The 20607-nt window shown below is 50.3% G+C and overlaps 1 long non-coding RNA gene across 1 annotated transcript in view; it reads left to right on the forward strand.

Moving 5' to 3' along the window:
- Positions 1-8067: 8067 nt before the first annotated feature.
- The window catches only part of LOC139073847 (uncharacterized), a 149132-nt gene continuing 136592 nt past the window's right edge, over positions 8068-20607 (forward strand). Inside the window, exon 1 of the long non-coding RNA XR_011522929.1 lies at positions 8068-8709. This is a non-coding gene — a long non-coding RNA (uncharacterized lncRNA). The remainder of the gene's footprint in view (positions 8710-20607) is intronic.

Below are 20607 nucleotides of genomic sequence, written 5' to 3' on the forward strand. Positions count from 1 at the left end.
CCCTCTATTCCCAGGGAAAATGTGGGTTCTCTGTTCTTGTCATCTGTGGGAGATGGCGATTGGGAATGGTGGTAGATAGCTGGCTGCCACATCTCACCTGGACAGGAGACTGTGTCACACCTGTTCTGACAATGTCCTTTAGCAGAAGAGCACAGCTGTGCTTGTCTTCTGTCATCCTCTAGCACACACCTTTTTTCTGTGTCCTAGCCTTTGCCCCAGTCACCTCTATATCATCCTCTCATCAAACTTCTCTGTCTGCTTTTAGAGCCAAAGTCGAGCCCGGTTTCCCCAGGAAGCCTTCTCTGACTATGTGCTTTGCTCACACTGCTGTCTCAGATGTATGAGTGTGAGCCCTAGCGATGATCTAGTTTTGATCGGTTTTATAAATTGTCCTTTCGTTCAAGAAAACTTTCCGAGTCAGACCGTCTTTTCCCTCTATTATAGCCTTTTCTTTTCATCCTCCTTTATTTCTTTTCTTATTTGTTTCTTATTACAATTATTTAATATGGTTGTTTACTTATTGTCCATCTGCCCTACAAGGACAAGGACCTTGACTGTCAGCTTTGTAATTATACCCCCAGTGCCTTGCACAGTGCCTGGTGCTTACTTGGTGCCAAATAGATGTTTGTTGAATAAATGAATGAATGAATGAGTGGTCCCCATTGTTCGCTCCAGAGACAGAAAGCTACAGAATCCCATTCTTCATAGCACTTGTTGAGCAGATACTCTCCCTTTTTTTTTTTTTTTTTGAGTGAGATTAGCCCTGAGCTAACATCCTCCTCTTTTTGCTAAGGAAGATTGGCCCTGAGTTAACATCCATGTCCATCTTCCTCTACTTTATATGTGGGACACCTGCCACAGCATGGCTTGACAAGCGGTACGTAGGTCCGGGATCCGGACTGGTGAACCCTGGGCCACCGAAGAGGAGTGTGCAAACTTAACTGCTGCTCCACCAGGCTAGCCCAGGCACTATCCTTTTTATATGTAGTAACGTCACCAACTTCAACCTCCCATGATGCCATAAACCATCCAAAATGTTGACTGATGGAAGGATGTTGGAATATAGGTGTGGGTCAATTAATGCTATCAGCTTGGGCAGCTTGCTGTAATATCAAGCTTTTGGGTGAAGTTTTCTGGGTGAGACTTCTGGGGATCGATTCAGTACAATGTGGGGCATGCGTCAGCGTGTCCACCTGCAAGAGCACCATTTGCCTGCATTTACTTTGTCAGCCACGTAAGCTTATCAGTCAAATGAAACCAGCTAATGTTGACTGAGCCCCTCTTGAGGGGATTACAAAAAAAAGCATATGATATAGACTTTGACCCTAAGACACTTAAAATTAATTGGATTTGCCAGAAATACACATGTGTAAATAAACAGTGGGGAAAGAGAGCATATTGTCAGTGTTGAATGGAGTGGATAACAGTGTGAAGGAAGTTCTGAGAGGAGAGCCATCCTTGGAATGGGGTGGTAAGGCTCCCAGAGGAGCCTTGAAGGACACGCCTAGAACAGAGCATGGCTTTAGAGGAGCTACTCCATAACAACAAGCCTGGCAAAGTCTGGGGAGCACTCCTGGCAGACAGAATGGTGTGAGCAATGGGAGGACATCATCAGAAGGGGAGATTATAAGGACCTGTACTAGGATAGGAGTAATGGAATAACGGAAATAAGGACATTTCAAAGTATGAACCAGAAAGACTCAGAGAGGTGGAAGGGATAGGGCAAAAGAACCAAAAATGATATGAAGATTTCAACTGCGATGTCTGGGAAACTTAGATAATCACAGACATGAATAAAGAATCCAAAATACAAACCAATTTGTTGGTGGTGTCTTACCGTGGATTCTTCCCGAAGCAGACATGTATGTGGGTGTAAGTAACTGATTTGAGAGTTTATCTTTGGAAGCACAAGTGAAGGATGGGAGAGTGAATCAAGAGGGAGAAAACCAATAAATGGTGGGTCAATGAGAGGTTCTGCCGGGACAGACAGGGCTGAATATTGCTGGAGACCCTCTGAGCAACTCGGTAGAATAAACTTCAGAATTGCCAAATTGAAGGATGGAAAAGATGGGACATTTATCCAATGACTCCCTCCCCTCATTGCTTGAAGGTTGTCCTTGGAGAGATTAACCCCCTGGCGCTTCTGAGATGCTCCTACCAAGAGCTGAACAAGCCCCAAGAGGGTGCCCAGGAGCATCGAGAGAAAGAAAAAACAGGAGCCACAGCCGGCAGGGGCAGGAAGCAGTCACTTGTAGAACCGCCCGCTGGGCTGCAGGGGGCTCAGCGGCCAGGGAATATTGAGGGAGGCATCACAGTGCATGGGTCAAGATGCTTGTTCCTAGACAGCCTGAGGCTGGGGTGATGTGGAAACACCCAGCAGGCAGCTGGGCGACAGACCAGGAGACGAAACAAGCTCAGAGTGGGCAGGATTGGGTGTGAGAGTGGACAAGGCACCAAAGGAGGGAGACAAGCGGACAGCTCAGCACCAGAGCCTGGGAGGTGTCCCACGTTTAGGAGGCAGGAAGGAGAGCACATCAGTAAACAGAGCAGAGGCTCAGTGCCTGGCCCAGTATTGCAAAAACCAAGGGAGGAAGGGATCTCATGGAAGAGAGACTACAGAGAGGGAGAAACTAAGATGGCCTGGACCACCTTCCCGGATTGAGAGCTAGGAGGCCCCTGGGGGCACTTTTAGCATGAGGTAGAGGTAAGAGTCAGAATGTAGGGAGCCAAGAGGTGAAATGCTCCCCTGGAAACAGAAGAAGGGCCAGTTACTCTGTGTCTCGAAGTCTCATCTCATCAGGAAGACAGCAATGATCTTCTTTCCCATCTTTTAGGGCTACTGTGAGCGGTAAATATTTAAAGGCTTTTCCCAGAGCCTCACATTTAGTAAGCACTCTATCAAAGGTTTTTTTTAATCATGTATTATTGAGAACTGAGCACGTTTGAAGTCAGAAAGGGAGAAGAAGATGATAATCTTGTGACATGAAGAGAGAGATCTGGGCTCTGACGATTCCCTCACAGGATTATACACGTGACCACCCACACTTCAAGTTGTCCAGAAATCTAATGGCCTGGCTGACCCTTTCTGGAACTTGTAGTTGTTTCTAGAGCACTGCCTTCCACTAAATGATAGCCTTTTTTGCTGAAACCTGTCTGGGTTTGCCTCTCTCTTCATTATTTTAATCTCTGCATCGAGCATAGAAAGCCCAGCAACCTGGGTTTTACAATTAGAGGCCATGGATGTGCTCTCTTGCCTCTTGAACATGCCGCAGGGCCTTTGGGTGTTGCCTTGTGCAATCTTTGATATTTTTGGACACGAGCACCAAGTTCATCTGCATATTTTAACCAGCCAATGTGCATATGCTGTGATCTGAGAGATTCATACGATGTGGAGCATCACGTCAGTCTTGGACTTTGTTGAATTTCCTCCATGTCAAACTATTTCTGAATGTTATATCTTGCTTGAACTGCTAGATTTATGAAAGTTCTCCAAAATATATTGCTAATAGAAAAAAGAATGTTGCAGAACAAGACAAGGGATATTGTTCCATTTGTTTAAGACAAACACTCTGCCCAAGAGGTTTTGATCTGATAATCTCTCAAAAGTAGGATTATGTATATACTTATATCCACTTGCAAAATTAAAAATTTTTTAAAAATGTACATTAGAAGATGCAGATTCTGATGCTGGAGGTGCAGCCTGAGATTCTGCATTTTGAAACCAGCTCCCGAGTGGTGCTGATGCTGCATCTCTGTCCAGCAGGGCTTTCTACGGTGATGGAAATGTTCTGTATCTGTGCTACCCAAAACATTAGCACTAGCCACCTGTTACTACTGAGCACTTAAAACGTAGCTACTGCAACTGAGGAATTGAATTTTAAAGTTTATTTACTTTTAATTAATTTAAATTTAAAGAGCCACCTGTGGGCCCCTGGCTACTGTACGAGACAGTGCAGTTCTCAATTGTAAACTTTTCAAGGGCTGCGACTACGTCTTATTGATCTACGTATCCTCTTCAGGATTTGCATGTTGTCGGAACAATTATGATGACAATAATAATTATAATATTACTTATATTACACATTAGGGTCTCCTTTCCAGTACAGTATCTTATTAAAGCTCCCTGGTGGTCCTATTACTGGCTACATGGAGCCAATATTTACTGAGTGCTTGCTTTGTGCCAGGCACTGTTGCAGATGTTTTCCAGGTATTAACTCACTTGTGCCTGAAACAACCCTATGAATTATCCCCATTCTACAGATGATGACACTGAGGCACAGACCCATCAGTACCCTGCCCACGTCACTCAACCGGACAGTAACAGAGCTGGCCTTCGAGCCTAGGATCGAGTCTGGCTCAGATCACCCACATTTAACCCGATGCTTTATTGCCCCAGAGTGAACCTACTCATACATAGATTTTCCCTTTCTAGCGGGTGGAGCGATGGAAACTTCAAGGCTTTCCCAAAGGTGTGCCTTGCAGCCCAGTGCTCTTCTACCACGTCTTCTGCATCTTGACTGATGGAGACAAAGTGTCTGGCTTTGAGCACTCATGTCCCGAGCCAGGTTCCACCGTCCTGGGGCCGCCCTCTCCTACACGCTGGCCCTTTAACATCCATCACCTTGCTCGTCACTATTGCAGGACCTTTGGAGGCAACTCCTCTCGACAAGGGAGAGTAGGATGGGTGATGGAAGAGCATGGGTGGGGCAGGGAGCGGGCAGAAGGAAGGCCAGGAGAACAGGAGGACTCACTGGATCGCTAACACATATTGAGTGCCTATTATCGGCAAGGCCCTGTGTCGGGTGCTTCCTACCTGTTCAACCACATTCTTACGCCAGCTTGCACAGAGCACTTGCTCATCCTGGAATGAACCCTGGAGCAGCGGGTACACGTGTAAAAAGATTCAGCCCTTGCTGCCGGGAGGTTTATAGACACACTATCTGGAACTGTGGAGTAGGGGGGCCAACTTTCTGAGAGAGGGCTCTGGGTTTGAGCCCTGGCTCTGTTATTTATTTGCTCTGTGACATTAAGCAAGTCGCTTAACTGCTCCCAGCTTTGATTTCATCTCTAACATGGGGTTAATGTAGCACCCACTGCTGGCATCCTGGGAGACCATATGACACGATACATGGTAAATATTCAGGACAGTGCCTGGCACACAGCAAACTCTCAGAAAACATCAGCGCCTACGACATTGGTATGGGTGCCACCTGTAAAAACAAGTGTACCTTGGCACCAAGAACCCCATTGTAGGCACCACAATTAATTTCCAGATTCCCAATAAGCCTCTACTATGTGCAGTACTCTCAACGATGTAGACAGGAGGATCGTGATAAAGATGAATAAAATGCATGACCTCAAGAAACTTAGTCTGAAAAAGACTTAAAGTGCTCGAAGATTGACTGGCATTCTCTTAGGTAGTAGGCATCTTAGAGGACTTCATGGAAGAGGCAGCATGTGAACTGGCCTTGAAAGGTAGGTAGAAGATGGGTACAAAACTCTGTAGGCAGAGGTGAAGGGTGTTCTGTGCAGAGGAGGCACCTGGAGCCCCAGCGAGGATTGGGGGAGTCTGAGGGCTGCGTGGAAACAGCAAATATTCCAGTAAGCTCGGAGCACAGGGGGTTTGTTGGTGAGATGGGGGACAGGGATGAAAAAGTAGGTTGAGGTCACACTGTAGAAGACTTCGATGCCAGGCTGTCGCGTTTACACATAATTTTGTGGGCAGTGAGGGGCTTCTGGGGGTACATTCCTCCACAATTTTCATTCACATTTACTTGAAATTGAACATGCTAATTCTAAATTTAAATGGAAGTGCAGAGGTCCAAGAATAGTCAAGAAACCCTTGAAGAAGGGAAAAATGGATGAAACTTTCCACCAACTATTAAGATACAAGAATTTTATACGAATTAAAGCAGTGTGATAATGGTCCAGAGTCAGAAAAACGGACCAGTGGAACAGAATAGAGAGCGATGAACCTGCCCCCAGAATGTGGAAACTTGATACATGAGAGTCGATATTGGAATTATTTTACCACCTTTATGTGGGTGAGATGTTTATAAGGGTTGTATATATATTTTTTTAACTTTTAAGATAACCTTTCAACTTTAGAATAGATTTACAGAACAGTTGCAAAGATAGTACAGAGTGTTCTCATATGCCTCACACCCAGTTCCCCCACTATTAACATCTTTTATTGGTACGGTACACTTTTGACAATTATGAATCAATACTGATACATCATTATTGACTAAACTCCATACTTTATTCAGATTTCCTCAGTTTTTATCTATGCCCTTTTTCTGGTCCAGGATCCCACATTACAGTTAGTCGTACATCTCCTTGGGCTCCTCTGGGCTGTGACAGTTTCTTGGACTTTGTTTTTGACGCTCTTGACACTTTTTCTTTGTAGAATGTCCCTCTTCTGGAATTTTTCTCGTGATTAGATGACAAGGGGTTACTCTTCCTTCCCTTCCGTATTTACTCCTGGAAGGACGTCCCTGTGGGCAGAGTGCACTTAAGGACCAGGGAGTTACGCTTTACTTCTTTGAGGGTAGAATATCTATATAAATTTTTGGAATGCTTCTGCACAGATTTGTTTATTTTCCCTCATATATTTATTTATTCAATTATCTAATTATATCAGTATGGGATCGTGAATATTTATTTTATATTTTGGATTATAATCCAATACTGCTGTTCTTATTTTGTTGCTCAAATTGCCCCCCCAACTTTGGCGATTAGGAGCTCCTTCAGTTGGTTTCTGTATCCCTTTGACATACCCCATCGTTGTGGTGTATGTGTTTTCAGTTTCTTACCTTCTGGCACTGCAAGATGCTCCAGGCTCGGCTCGTGTATTTCCTGCCCCAGTCCTAGAACCTGCCACTTCTTGGAGGAGCCCTGGTTCCTTTTACTGGACGATGGTATTAGAAACCAACCATGGATCTAGTGCTCATTGCTACTGGGGTGTCACTGCTTCTAGATCCTCTCAGCAGAGCGAGCAGCGAGTTATATGTATGAACACTAACCCATGCATACACACATATCTACAATTGTCCTCCAGGACTGTGGGACTGTAAATGCCTGTTGTTCTCAGCCGCCCAGTTTCTACAGACGCCCTAGAAAACTAAGGCCCCAGCAGCCCTCCTTCTCAGCGCGTCCCCCTTCTTTCATACCCTCCGTGTTTCCTCCACACAGACAGCTCTCTGCCTCCCTTTGTTGTCATTGTTTTGTGTTTGCGTGTCTTTTTGTTTGGCTGCTTCCTACCCATTCCTTCCAGACTCAGCTCAGACACCAGCTCTCCGGACGCCTTGGTGGATGTCCCCAGGCATGGTTAGGTGTCCCTGGTCCATACAGCCTCATTCACATCCACACGGCTGTCACGATGCTGCTTCCTCCTCTCCCTTGACTGTGACTTAGGCACAAAGGCCAGCCTTGAGGGAGGACTCCTGCCTTTGCGCTCCCAGTATGCACAGGTGTTGAATGAGTAAGGAGGCAGCTGTGGAAACTGAGGCCTGAATAAGGGCAGTGACAGCTCCAGAATTTTAGTCTAGGCCTGTCTCGGGGTGGCAACTGGTTTGTGGAAATGGAGCCTTCTGGCCAAGCTTGCTTAGCATTTAACAAGTGTAGGAAAAAACAGTTGTTCCTATTAAAGACGGGGACACCAGGCCACTGCGTGCCAGCCAGCAATGACTGTGGTGACCTCCCCCCATAACCCTACAGAAGCAGACACTAGTATCCTCCATCTGAGGCATACATGGTCACTCCTCCATGAAGGTCACACACCTGGCTAATAGTGGGAGGTGACTGCAACCTGCCTGGGTTCCTCTGACTCCAGGGCTACCCAGGTTCGTCATCCTGGGCGGCATTTAGAGGCTGGAATCCCAGCCTTATCTACCAAGGGAGGGCGCAAGCCAGGAGAGCCCTTGGGGAGACCCCAGCCACGCCTGCACTATGCTTCTCTTGTGACTCGGGAAACAGAACTACACCTCCCAGGAAGCAGTTCGGCCCCCCACGGCCCCTCTTCGCGCTCCGCCCACCCCGTCCTGCCCCTCCCCGGCCCCCGCTGGTATATAAAGGCCGAATGGCTTGGCCGCGGGCAGAGCGCGGAGGCGGCGCGGGTGAGCAGGGTGGCAGCGGAGCCCGGAGGACGCGGCCACCACAGCTGGCGTCCGCCGCTCTGCGCTTCTCCTCGGAGCTTCTCTTGTTCGGCGGGGCCCACCTCACGCCGCCCGGGCCCCGCGGACCTGCAAACCTGGGGCCGCGAGCAGATCTGCCCTTGGCGCTTTTCTGGGCTTGGCAGAGGGGTTCCGGCCAGAGATCTCTGGGTTCGCGCTGGCGATGCGCAGCGAAGAAAGGCGGGGAGCCGCGTCCGGACTGGGTGCTCTCCGAGCGCGAGGAGGCGGGATGCGCTCGCCGGGGGCGGCGGGGCGCCCTGCACCCGCCCGCGTTGCGCTCCAGCCCCCGGGCCCGGGAATGCGGCCGTTCGGGCACCCCCGGTAGCGGCGTCCACGCGCTCTCCGAGGGTCCGGAGCGCAGAGGCCGGCTGCCGGCGCTTTGGCCTTGGATGGAAAATGCGGAATGAGATGGGGGCCTCCGGACCCCCTAACGTGGATTACTTGGTGCATGTGAGCGGGACTCAGAAGACCCACGACCTCGTCTCCGTCCGTGGATCCATACGTTCTACCCAACAGTCGGGACGCTCACCTGGAGGTAAATTTCTCTGCGATTTGGGGTGGAGAATTTGATTTGACTTTTTTCCCCCGCCCGGCGACGCTTTCTGAAGGTCTGAGGGTTCTCGGTTGAAATTTTTGTTCTTGTTATTGACATCGTCTCGGAGGTCATTTTAGCCATCCCTCTGCCTCCAGGCGGAGCTGATTCGCCCGGGTCGCGATGGTCAGCGCCCGTCCTGGGCGTTCTCGGTCCTCGCCCTTCAGTCCCCAGCGCCGCCAAGCCGCTGGCTGCCCTGGCCTGGGGAAAGGCCCCGCGTCCTCGGCGCACCCGCGTGGCCCTTTGCGCTTACCTTTTCGCCTCGTCGCTCTCCGGGGCCCGTTACCTCGGGAGCTGAGCCTCCTCGGTGAGCCCCCGGCGCCTGCCCACTGGCGACCCAGGATGCGACCGGGGCGCAGCGCTAGGAGAAGACGACGGGGTCGAGCCCCTCTCACTATTGGGGGTGGAGGCCAGGGGTGTTTCTGGATGTCCCTGGTCGCCGGTTCTTTGGTAAGAGGCTTTACTGCAAGGACTGGGTGGGATGGTTTGGGCAGGCTTCCCGAATGGCTGGGAGGTGGCAGGAATTCGGTCCAGTGCGTCCATCGGCGTCGTCCCCACTCCCCTAGCGAAACTTGTTAATGGAAGAGGTTTCCTGGCCAACGTGGGGAGGGGGCTTAGTCTTGAGTCTTGAACTGAAAGCAAACCGCTCCTGTATCCATAGTTCCCTCCTCTCCTTGTTCTTTTGTGTCGGTGCTGTTTTGGGCAGCTTGGTGCCTGTCACTGAGTAGGCGCGGAATAGGTGTTTGTTGAATGAATGACTGAGGGAGTCCGCCTTGATGTTCAGATAAAGCAGTCTTCCTTTTCCTTCTCCCTCCTCGGCACTTGTCTTCAACTCCAGGACTTTCTTCCTGAAGACGCTCTCCCCTCCCCCAACGCTATTGGCAGCCTGTCTTTGATGATCCACTTCCCGCCCAGAAGTCCCTCCCGCATAGAAAACTCCTGGAAGCTGTCACAGGTCTCCCTTGGTCTGCGATCAGGGTGCCATTGCCTCCAGTGAGCACCTGCTTGGGCAAGAAGGGAGGGCCAGGCACCACAGGAGAAAGAAAGGTGATGCATATCGGTACTGCCCCCTCCCCAGGAGCCTGTGCCTCTGGCCACCCCTTGGGTCCCTGGCACTGCCTGTGCTGGTCCCACACCCTTCCCCACCCGCTCCCCGTGCCAGACCCTGGGACAGGAACCCTTGAAACTGTCCCACTGATGGCCTGCAGCTGCATTTTCACCTGGCCTACTTTTAACAGTAATTCGTGCTCTTTCTCTCTCTTTTATAGAAAACTACAAAAAATGTACAAAAAGCAGGACAAAAACACCCAGTTCCCACAGTAATGCTGCAATCTGCCGTATTTCCTCACTGCTGAAATTCTGAAATCTATATAACATTGCTTCTTGCTTTTTTCCCTTCAATTTTATTTGGACGTTTCCCCACGTAATGACTGTATTATGCTGTGGGCCTTGAATCGTCATTTGCCGGACAATTCCCCCATTGTTGGACACTAAGTTGTTTCCACATTTTTGCCTTTAGAAGTAATGCATTGGTGAGCATCTTGTGTACATAAGGATTTGTCCACATTTTGGATTATTTCCTTTGGAAAGGTCCCAGAAATCGCTCTCTTTGCTTTAAGTCAGAGCATGTCTGAACTGGAAGGCTTGTTCCTCTCGGTGGATGTTTCCGAGGTGGGTTTCGAGGAAGGGAGCCCCACTTAGCCGTCAGATAAGCCCACATCCGGGAGCCAGCATACAGTAGGCGCTGGGAAAATGCTCGCTGAGTGCACGCCGTGAGTTTTGTTTTGCTTTTCTTGCGTCAAAGACTTGATCAGCACCGGTGTCAGAGTAACTTAAACTTTGCCTTCAGGATTGTGATGTAAGTCATTTTGGCAATATCATAGATTAAGATTGACTGGCGGCTGGATCACAGTGCTGTCCTTTTGTTCAAATTAACTTTTCATTTTGATAATCTGGATTTACAGGAAAGTTGCAAAAATAATACGTGGCGTTCCCCCGTGCCCTTCACCCAGCTTCCCCGAGTGCTAACATCTTACGTGTCCACAGTGAGAAGATCAAACCCAGGGGATGAATACTGATCGACTGCTTTGAACTCATCTGCAGGCCTTATTCACATTTCTCCAGTTGTCCCGCTAATCTCTTTTTTCTGGTCTAGGATCCAATTCGGGACTCTGCACGGCAGAAAATGCTGTTTTGTACAATGTGGGAGATGAGAGGGCTTCAGCAGATTTTCTCTTTAAACCGCTTGATTTGAGGTATGATTGACACACAAAAAGCTCTACTATTTAATGTCTACAACTTGATGAATTTGATGATAAGCCTACGCCAGGACGCCGTCACTACCGTCTATGCTGTAAACATAGCATCACTTCCAAGAGCGTCCTCCCGCCCTCTTCATTATTTTTTTGATTTTTAGCAGAAGATCGACCCTCTCAGCAAAGGTTTAAGTGTACAGTACGGTGTTGTCAGCTGTAGGCACTGTGCTGTACAGGAGAGCACTGGGCCGTAGTCATCTCAGCGGACCGTCTTTATTCTGGAGAAGGTTTAACATTGCGCAGTCCCGTGCATCCTCCTCCCCAGGTTACCTCGCCCCTCCTTCTATTTGTGGCCGGCAGAGTAGACAAGACCCTCCCGGGCCTGGAGGGGAGAGGAACCCTGACCGTGAGTGGGAGAAGCATCTCCATGTACCCACCTCCTTCTTCTCCCCAGACCTCCGCTGGGAATGAGTCGTTTAGCAAAAATCGGGTTGTAACCTGATGTGTCCCGACCTGTCTCCTGAGGGGTAGGTGGATGGATGACATCCGGTGTGCGTGAGAGCCAGCCACCAAGCAGCGAAGCCGCCGTGCAGTGCCTGTGCGGTGACTCACGCCTGCCTGAGCAGCAGGTGTGTCGGGGCGCCAAGTGTGCAAAGACTGGGTTTCCTGCTTCTCTGGGCGGATTTAAGGGGACATGGGCTTCTGCTCTCCCCTAAGAAGGGATTTAGGGTGTTGACAATGTTGGGCTAGGGGGCGACCCCCCTTTTCTTTAGAGGACTGACTTCTCCCCAGAGGAGCGAGGAGAGGTGGCCTGAAGGGCCTTCGGGAGCAGCTGAGGAGGACAGGGGGCTGGCCCCACATCTGCATAAGAGGCACTCGTGTGAAGTGGAGGAAACCAGGAAAGAGGCCCTGCTCGGGGACCTACGGCAGAGGCCCTGTTGGTCTAAACCTTCCGCCCGCAATGCCCACTGACCGCGGGCTGTCCGCTTCCAGCATCGCCGGTCCCCTCCAGCTCAGAGGGCTTGCCCGCATAGAGGGGAGGTGACGTTCGTTTGGGATAAGGAAGTTTTGGGGTTATTTAAATCTCAGCAAAACAGACTTCTGTTGTCCAGATAGAGTTTCTCTGTTCCTGTTAGGGTCTGGTCGCCTGGACTGGATTTTTCTTTTCCTCTTTGAAACGCTCCCAGCCTTCCTGTTCCAGCTTGTAAACTGAGAGATGTTGCCCTCTCCCTCGTGCGCGGGCACAGACGGCTTCTGTAAGCAGCCGCTCCGTGAGGATCATAACAGGAAGTCTCGGTGGCAGAGGGATTGGGATGTTGTGACTGTGCAGCTCTGGGACAGCCCTCTGTCTACACCTGCCCTGTCCCCCTCCTCTGTGACCCCTCGTGGGCCTTCCCTTCTCGGGAGCTGCAGCTCCTCCCAGATCAGTGGGCGCCCGGCTCAGACTGTGCACTTTGAACTCCGCTGGTCCCCTGGCCTGCAGGTTGTGGTTTGCATCAGAATGAATTGCTTGGAGAACTTGGTAAAAAGGTCTTCTTGGTAGCCCTCCCCACCCTCCCCCACCCCTAGAGGTTCTGTTTTGGTTTGCGTGGGGCTCGGGAGTGCTCAGACATCTGCATTCTTAACAAGCTCCCAGACCATTCCGATACCGATGGACGTGTTAAGAAACAGGGAGTTGACTGACTTCTTGGCCAGCTAGAGCCTGAACTGAGCCTTTTCCCACTCAAGCTTACCCAGACACAAAGCTTCTCCATTTCTCCTCCTCCAGGAAGCCTTCCCGGTTTGCCTCCACCTGGTCTGGGGCTCCCACATGCCCTTATTTGGTTGGTTGGTACGGGTTTTGACATAGAAATCTTGAAATCAGGTGCCCTTTGCACTTGGTTAAGACAGAAGGGGCTGCATTTGGACGCACATAAAGGAACCACAGTTCTGGGCTTGAGGAATAAGATCTGCGGTCTCTCCCTTTGGGTGTGTGAGTGCCCCGGAGCTTGGAAGATGCCTTTGATAGGTGGCTTTCTAGCACATTTGTCTGTGTGCCCACACAGACCACCGCTCTTTCTATTTCTGGCCAGTGTCGTCCTGGGCCACGTCTGCCATCGTCGTGGAGCTGGTTGGGGTCCTCCACACCAAGTTAGCAGCCCGTCTGCACACGATCCATGCACCCAGTTCATTTTACAAGAGGAGGGGAATGGTCCTGGATGAATTCCCTCCCTTCGCACTATGCCTCTGGCTAAAGATGCTGTGCTCAGACTCACTGGGGCTCCCTGGCTTTACAGACTAGGTTTGTGCCTGGAAAAACGTCTGTGCAGAGCCAGTCTTGGTTGATCACATGACACTCGAAAGGCCTGGAGGAAGCATGCTACCTGGAGGAATGCTGACGTGGCGAGTTTCTGTCAAAGAATTCTTTTTGTCATGTGAATCATCACCTCCTCCCGTATTTGGTTTGTTGGTACAGGTTTTTACATACAAGTCTTGAACCAGGTGCCTTTTGTAGTTGGTTAAGACAGAAGTGGCTGCATAAGGCACTGCCTGCCGTTCGGGGGTCTCCAGAAGCAAGTCCGACCTTCGTCTCTCCCCTCAGGTCTGGGAGACCCCCAGGCGTTTGGAAAATGCCTCTTATAGGGTCTGAATTTAATGGTTTTCAGACCCACTTCCTTTGCCTAAAAGTGGGCCCTTGACCTCACTTCCCTTTAGCCATTTCCTTCCCTCTCCTTTCCCTGGACTGGGAAGCCCGAGTGGGACAGGACAGAAAGACCCTCTCAGCCCACCCAGCAGGTTCCATCACAAACTCGTTAGGGATTTCACTCAGGTCCTGGGAGCCATCCTTGGAGTTTTCCCTTTTCTTAATTATAGACATTTTTAAATCATTTGCTGGATGGCTCTTTCTTTAGATGTTGGTCATCCACTTCAGTTCTTCGGTGCATGGGTGGGCTCTGGTGGTCTTTGGGCCAGTTGGGAGCTGACTTGACTTAGCATCCTTTGTGGGGGAGGGGCTCTGTTGTGCTGTAAGCATGGAAAGGAAGGTGTCTGAGATGCTTGCCTTTGGGGACAAATTCTTTGGTATCTGAGTAAAACCCTCAGGAGCTCTAAGTGACAATTATTGTTTCTGCAGTTGTGCTTTTTTTTTTTGCTGAGGAAGATTGGCTCTGAGCTAACATCTGTTGCCCATCCTCCTCTTTTATTTTTGCTGAGGAAGATTGTCCCGGAGCTAACATCTGTGCCAGTCTTCCTCTATTTTGTATGTGGGTTGCTGCCACAGCATGGCTGCCAATGAATCATGTAGGTCCAAGCCCGGGAACCAAACCCCGGCTGCTGAGGCAGAGTGCCCTGAACTTAACCACTTGACAATGGGGCCAGCCCCAGTTGTACCTTCTTGACTAATTTTATTTTAACCTTTTTTTTTTAGTTGTGGTAAAATGTATATAACATAAAGTTTCCCATCTTAACCATTTACCTGTGCAGTAAATGGCATTATGTACATTCACATTGTTGTGCAGCCTTACCGCCATCCATTGCCAGAACTTTCTCATCATCCTGAGCTGAAACTGTGCCCATTAAACACTGCTTGCCATTCCCTCTTCCCCAGCCCCCCACAGCCACCACTCTTATTTTTCTGTCTCTATTAATTTGAGCTACTGTAGGTACCTCGTGTAAGTGGAATCATACAATGTTTGTCCTTCTGTGTCTGCCTTACTATTTTTTAGCACACTGTCTTCAAGGTTCATCCATGTTGTAGCTCGTGTCAGAATTTCCTTCCTTTTTAAGGCTGAGTAATATTTCATCGTGTGGATAGACCACGTTTTGTTTATCCATTCATCCGTTGATGGACAGTTGAGTGGCTTCTATCTTTTGGCCATTGAGAACAAGGCTGCTATGAACAAGGCTGCGCACACATCTGTTCGAGTCCCTGCTTTCAGCTCTTAGTGTACATACCCCAAAGTGGAGTTACAGGATCATACGGTCATACTTTGATGTTTGAGGAGCCACCATACTGTTTTCCACAGCAGCTGCGGCATTTACATTCCCACCTGCGAGGTGCAAGGGTTCCAGTTTCTCCACATCCTTGCCAACACTTTTTTTTGACGGTAGCCATCCAAGTGGGTGTGAAGTGGCACTTAACTGATTTTAAGGACAGATCGGCCAGGAAGGGTAGACCTTCTCGCTGCGGACGCTCAGGAGCCTGTGGTGTCTCCTTTCTTGCTGAGGAGGACTCTTCACTGCGAGCCAAGTGCCGGGGACCGACCGAGGAGCAGCGGGTGCACGTGGGCGGCGCTCCCCTCCGAGGCCGCTGCATCTCTTCTTTCTAAAGTAACAGTTTGGAGATCTAGCGTGTTCCTTAGGTCCAGTATTTGCGCTGGAGCTTTTCGAGTGCTTTGTGCCCATTTCCCTTCTGATATCACCTGCAACCTGGTGAAATAGTCAGGTGTCACCCCCATTTTCCAGAAGAGGCTGTCAAGGCACAGGTAAGTGAGGTGACGCAGGTAGATGCCCACCGAGGAGAAGGGGCCCCTTGCTCCTAACCCCGCCCGCGCGCGCAAAGTCGTATTTTGGAAACGTGGGTGCAGGGAGGGATGCTGGGAAGATGGAGGCTGGGGTCATGATTTGAGAGAACTCTAGGGGGCGTCCTCTCTGTCCCCTTATCCTGCCTGGTCTAATTTCATAGATGAAGTTTGCTGAGTGTGGCTTTTTATGAAAGACGTTTAAAAATTGTTTGTTTACCGAACCGTTTTTTGCAGAGTCGAGGGGCTTAAGAAATGCTTTTGGGAGCCCAGTGGTGAGATGTCAGATTTCTGGGGTGGCTCCGGGGAGAGCGCCGCTCAGTGGCTGCATTGAGAGGATTACCTCCTTTCTGGGGTTTTCTTCCTGAAGCCCCGGGTGAGCCCCGAAGGCTCGGTCTTTGCTGATTTGTCACTGGACGACCCAGGCGCATGTCCAGGCTCAAGGCGGGATTAGCCGTTGGCAGAAGGTGGTTTTATTGGCCCTGGGGACCGATTGTGTCTGCTCCCCAGCTCTGCACTGCCTCGCCTCTCACGGCCTCGGTGTCCTCCCCCATGTGGCGAAAGGAAAGTGATCTGTACCCCTGCAGCTACCCTGAGTGTGGCTCTTTTCGTTTTAATTTTTTTACATCGTGCTATTTCTTTTTATTTTTAAAATGAAGCAACAAGAAACAACACCGTCTTCCTGTGGCTGGCGTGACAGAACAGGGTCATCCCAAACCCAGAGGGCTTCTTTACTTGGGAGGGGAGGGGAAGAGAGGGAGGGGAGGGGGTGCCTCCCCGTGACCCCTGCCTGTGAGCCCTCCTCTGGCTTCACACCAGACTTGTTTCTTGGCCCCCTGGGTCCCGCTGAGGGAGACTCTCTCAATCTAAGGGAATTCGTGGCCACTGGCAAGCCAGTTGGGAAATTTAGATGTTTGGGTTTTTAATTAAATTTCTGAAGTGGAAACCAGGAATGTGGTTAACCAGAGAGCTGAGATGGGCCTGGTTTCTCATTCCACCCTGACCACTGGGCTTTTCCACCTTTCCTGGAATTGCTTTCCTCATCGTTTCCCGTTGCAGTCGTTTCCCCCTGCCCCCCACATTGCATTTGAACCTGGCTCATTTCCCCCTTTGCAAACCCTTTCTCCCTGCCCTTGGCATCCTGGACATCTGTCTGTAGGGCACCGACTTAGGGAAGATGCCTGTGTGGCTGCATTCACAGTTCACCCATCAGATTGGCTGTTTGATGTTGCCTGGCCCTTAACCTAGGACCCTGCCCTGTTCCTTCTACGTCCCTGTGTAAGGGTTCATCAAATACTATGCGCCAACCAGCGCTGCCTCCCAGAGCAGCAGTCTTATATTGGGGAGGAGAGAGAAGCCAGCCTTTCACAGGCTCAGAGCAGGTGCTTCCAGAGTCTGTATTTTCCTTAATCCTCATAGGCCTGTATGTGAGCATTGTATTCTCTGACATCTGAGGCTTAGAGACTTGAAGGAATATCCTTAAGGCCCCAGAGCTTTGAAAATGGAGCCGTCTTGGCACATGCCCAACAGCGGGGTTGTCCTGCCCCCGTCACCAATAACTGTGTGACTCTGTGCAAGTTGCCAGGCCTCTCTGGGCTCAATTCCTCATCCCTAAAACAAGGATATTTTCGGGTTGTCACTTGTAGTTGCGAGTTATGGAGAAACCAACTCTAACGGGTGTAAATAGTGAGTTTTTGGTTGTTCGTGTAACTGCGAAGTTTAGGGGTCGTGCTTCTGGGTGTTTTGTGGGCTGTTTTTCTCTCATTCTTTTCACTCTTTGGTTTACTTCCCTGGTGGGAGCAGTAAGGGCAGAAGCTTCTGCAGGCCTCCTGCTTCTGCAGCCCCAGAGCAAGAGAATGGCTTTGTCTCAGCGTTCCTGAGGGCGGACCCTGGCCCCGTGCTCGCCCCTGGACCCATCCCTGTGTCTAGGAGATGGGACACATCGACTGGTCTCCTGCGGTCGTGGGCCTCACACCTGGGTCTGTGGGAGGAGGCCCTCCCTAGAGCCACTGGGATCCTGCACATGGATACTGAGGCCCGTAGGGGGCGGAGGCCGCTGCAGAGACGCACCACCCCATGTTTACTGTGAGCGCATGGACCGCTGGATAACAGACCGGAGTGTGTGGTGGGGTGGGGAATTGACTGTGTTTCCCTTTGTATACCTGGTACCTAGGAGAGTGCAGGGCATGTGGATGCTCAGTGAAAGGTGATAAATGAATGGACCCCAACAGTTCTTTCCTCCTCTGAGTCTCTGAGCCCGAGAGTCTGTTTTTGCACAGGGCGTCGTCTTGCTCCATCAGGGAGCTGAGGATTTGGCTCTTGGATCTCCAGGTTCAGCCTTGCATTGGTCACCCATGGCTGTGTTCTCAGTTACCTGCACAAAGGAGTTGTTACTGGAATCGCCACTTGATTCTTGGAAAGGCACCTCTCCCCTGAGATTTCTTTAAAGCGAAGGATAACACCTTCCCTATTCCTGAGCATCCCTAGACCACTGGTGTCGCTCCCAATCTACCTTGCGGAGGCAAATTTTGTTCCATTCCTGGTGTGAAGAGCGCGATGACGGGAGCTGGTGCTCATGGATTTGTACAGTCCTCCCTGGACTGCTGTGTTTGGCAGCCCAGGGAGGAGACTCGGCACCCAGTCTGGCCAGACAGAGGGCTTGTCCGGGAGCAGCCACACAAATGGATTTACTGAGATGGCTCCACTGGGTTGGCACATTCACGTGCCGGCTTGTGCCCCAGCTTCTGGGGGCTCCATGCTAGAGAGACAGCTTTGCTCTCCAGGCTCTCGAACTCAAGGTGGGGACCCTGTTTCGCCGCTCTGTCGGCACCTTGCACAGGTAGGTTTTGTTTGAGACGCAGTGACTCATGCACATGGGTTGTGCGAGCTCTTAAAGGAGGCCATGCTGTCCTGGCCGGTGCTACCAGCTGTCCTCCTTTGACATAGTGAGGAAAAAAGCGCATTGTCCTGGTGATAGATTATTTCTACTCTGAGTGTGAATAGCCTTTTTAGGGAGGGGGGTGAGGTGGGAGGAGAGGGAGTGATTATTACGTGTGAAAGGTGACTGATGTCCTAGGAAGCGTGCTGGCTGCTGCATTTTGTGTTCATACATTTCCGCTGAATAGACCAGGAAGCTGAGGCTCCTGGGGCCTTAGCTTACTTGTCCAAGCTCACCTTCCTGGTCCGTGGCCAGGCCAGAACTTGATCTGGCACCTGACTGTGTCCCTGTAGCTTCCAGCTGCAAGCTTGGATCCCTGCTTCTTTTGGAAAATCCTCGAAGTTACAAATCAATCGGATTTGATAACGTCTCTATACCTATGATTCATCCTTCACCGCGTCCTCCTCAGGTACCCACTAATAAGTTTAAAACACTGCTTCCTTCTCCCTCTCCTGGTGGAGGTGAGGCTGCATCCTTTTAGGATTGGCGCTGGAAATAGACTTCTCTGTCCTCTACAGATGAGAAAGTGAAGTCACGGTTAAATAATTAATTCCAAAATCAATTGAAAGATTCATCCACGGGAGTTTGCCTTCATGAGGAGGAACTCTCATCAGCTGCTTCCCAGGTTTCAGGATTTTCCCCTGTTCTTCCTCTTCTGTTTCGCCCTCCTCACGTTCCTATCTATGGATGTAAAATCCGGTTTGGAAAGCTATAGGTAAGTGTGCACTCTCTCCCAACTGGCAAGTACAGAATCAGGATCTAGACTCAGGCTGGTTCGTCTGTAAGACCAGTACATTCTCCCACTGTATTGTCCTGACTAGTCTTAGGATGTACACGTGTCCACAACATGCATCAGCATCATCGAGTCCCTTGATGTTGAAATTCCATGAAGGATGCTGAGGCCAGGGCGTACTGAGTTGGATTCTTATCACATTTGCTATCTCCTGCCGTTATTGGCATTTAGTGTGATGATTCTGGGGAGGTCCTGGCCTCCTCACTAAAGAAGGCTTGTAAGGTTGGGCATGCACAGGTGTGAGTGGGACAGGAAGGTAGGCTGGCCCGTTATCAAGGCGTTCAATGGAAGTGTGGTGTTGAAGGGTGCTAACTCTCAGTCACCAGGACAGTGCTGTGTGCACTCTACTCCTTGAGCTCAAAGCTTAGCTGAGCTTTCGGAGCAGACCTGTGGCTAGGTGTGCCCTTCTGATGTTATACTTTGAAACTGGAGAGAGCTGTTCAATGCTGTACCAACATCACCTCCAAATGGGATAAGGGTCAGGTGAGAAATCCTTGCCCCATCTGAACTACAGTCCCATCAGCCACCGTGCACTCTGTCCTTTGCACAGAGATCCTTTTAATTGACATTATTGGGAGGGTGGGGAATGGAGCCTGTGTGGCCGTGAGGTTGGGGGGTTGGGAGTCAGAGTGTGTCTCATTCTTTGGACTAAGTAGACTGAATCTTGTGTGCCTCCACTCACTGATTTCCTCTCCCCTTCTTGGCTTAAACCCTGTGTTCATCTTAAAGAAGAAGACCAGCTGCATGCCTCTACTTGCTTGGGCTGCCATTGCATCTCTGCTCTGTTGTTGCCGGATTTCATTGGGGAAGAAAATTTCCATTTTCTAGCCAGGAGGTCCAGTTGGTTTTGACTCTTCTCTTGGAGGCATAGAACTTGGGCTGCGACTTCCATTGGCTTAAGTGAGATGACTTATATGAAGGTGGTGTGGACACTCTAACGTGCTAGGCAAATATGGTGGATGACCAGCCCCGGGAACCTCTGTTGGTTGTTGGGCAGCCGGGAGAGGGGTGTGGGGAGAGGGGCAGTGAGGTTAGCTCCTCCTTCCTGGGGTCTGCGGTTGCCTCAGCTGCTTCTTCCCTGTGGCCTGTTAGCTGCTCCTGCGCTCACGGGCTGTGTCCTTTGCCCCTCCTTCCCTTACTCTCCTGGGGCATCGTCAGGGACACTCACAGGTGGAGGCGACGTAGAATCCAATACTGCTGTCCGTGGTTGCCAGTTTATACCAAATAAACTCACTAATGGGGTGCTCTCTGTTTCTGCAAAGTTTTCTTTCTCAGCTAACTTCCCCTTCCCTGAACTGCTATAGTGCTAACAACCTATAATATTATATTGTGTTACTAATTAATATCTTACTACCA

This window comes from Equus przewalskii, chromosome 10 (genome assembly GCF_037783145.1).
Source record: "Equus przewalskii isolate Varuska chromosome 10, EquPr2, whole genome shotgun sequence".
NCBI classification, from domain to species: domain Eukaryota; kingdom Metazoa; phylum Chordata; class Mammalia; order Perissodactyla; family Equidae; genus Equus; species Equus przewalskii.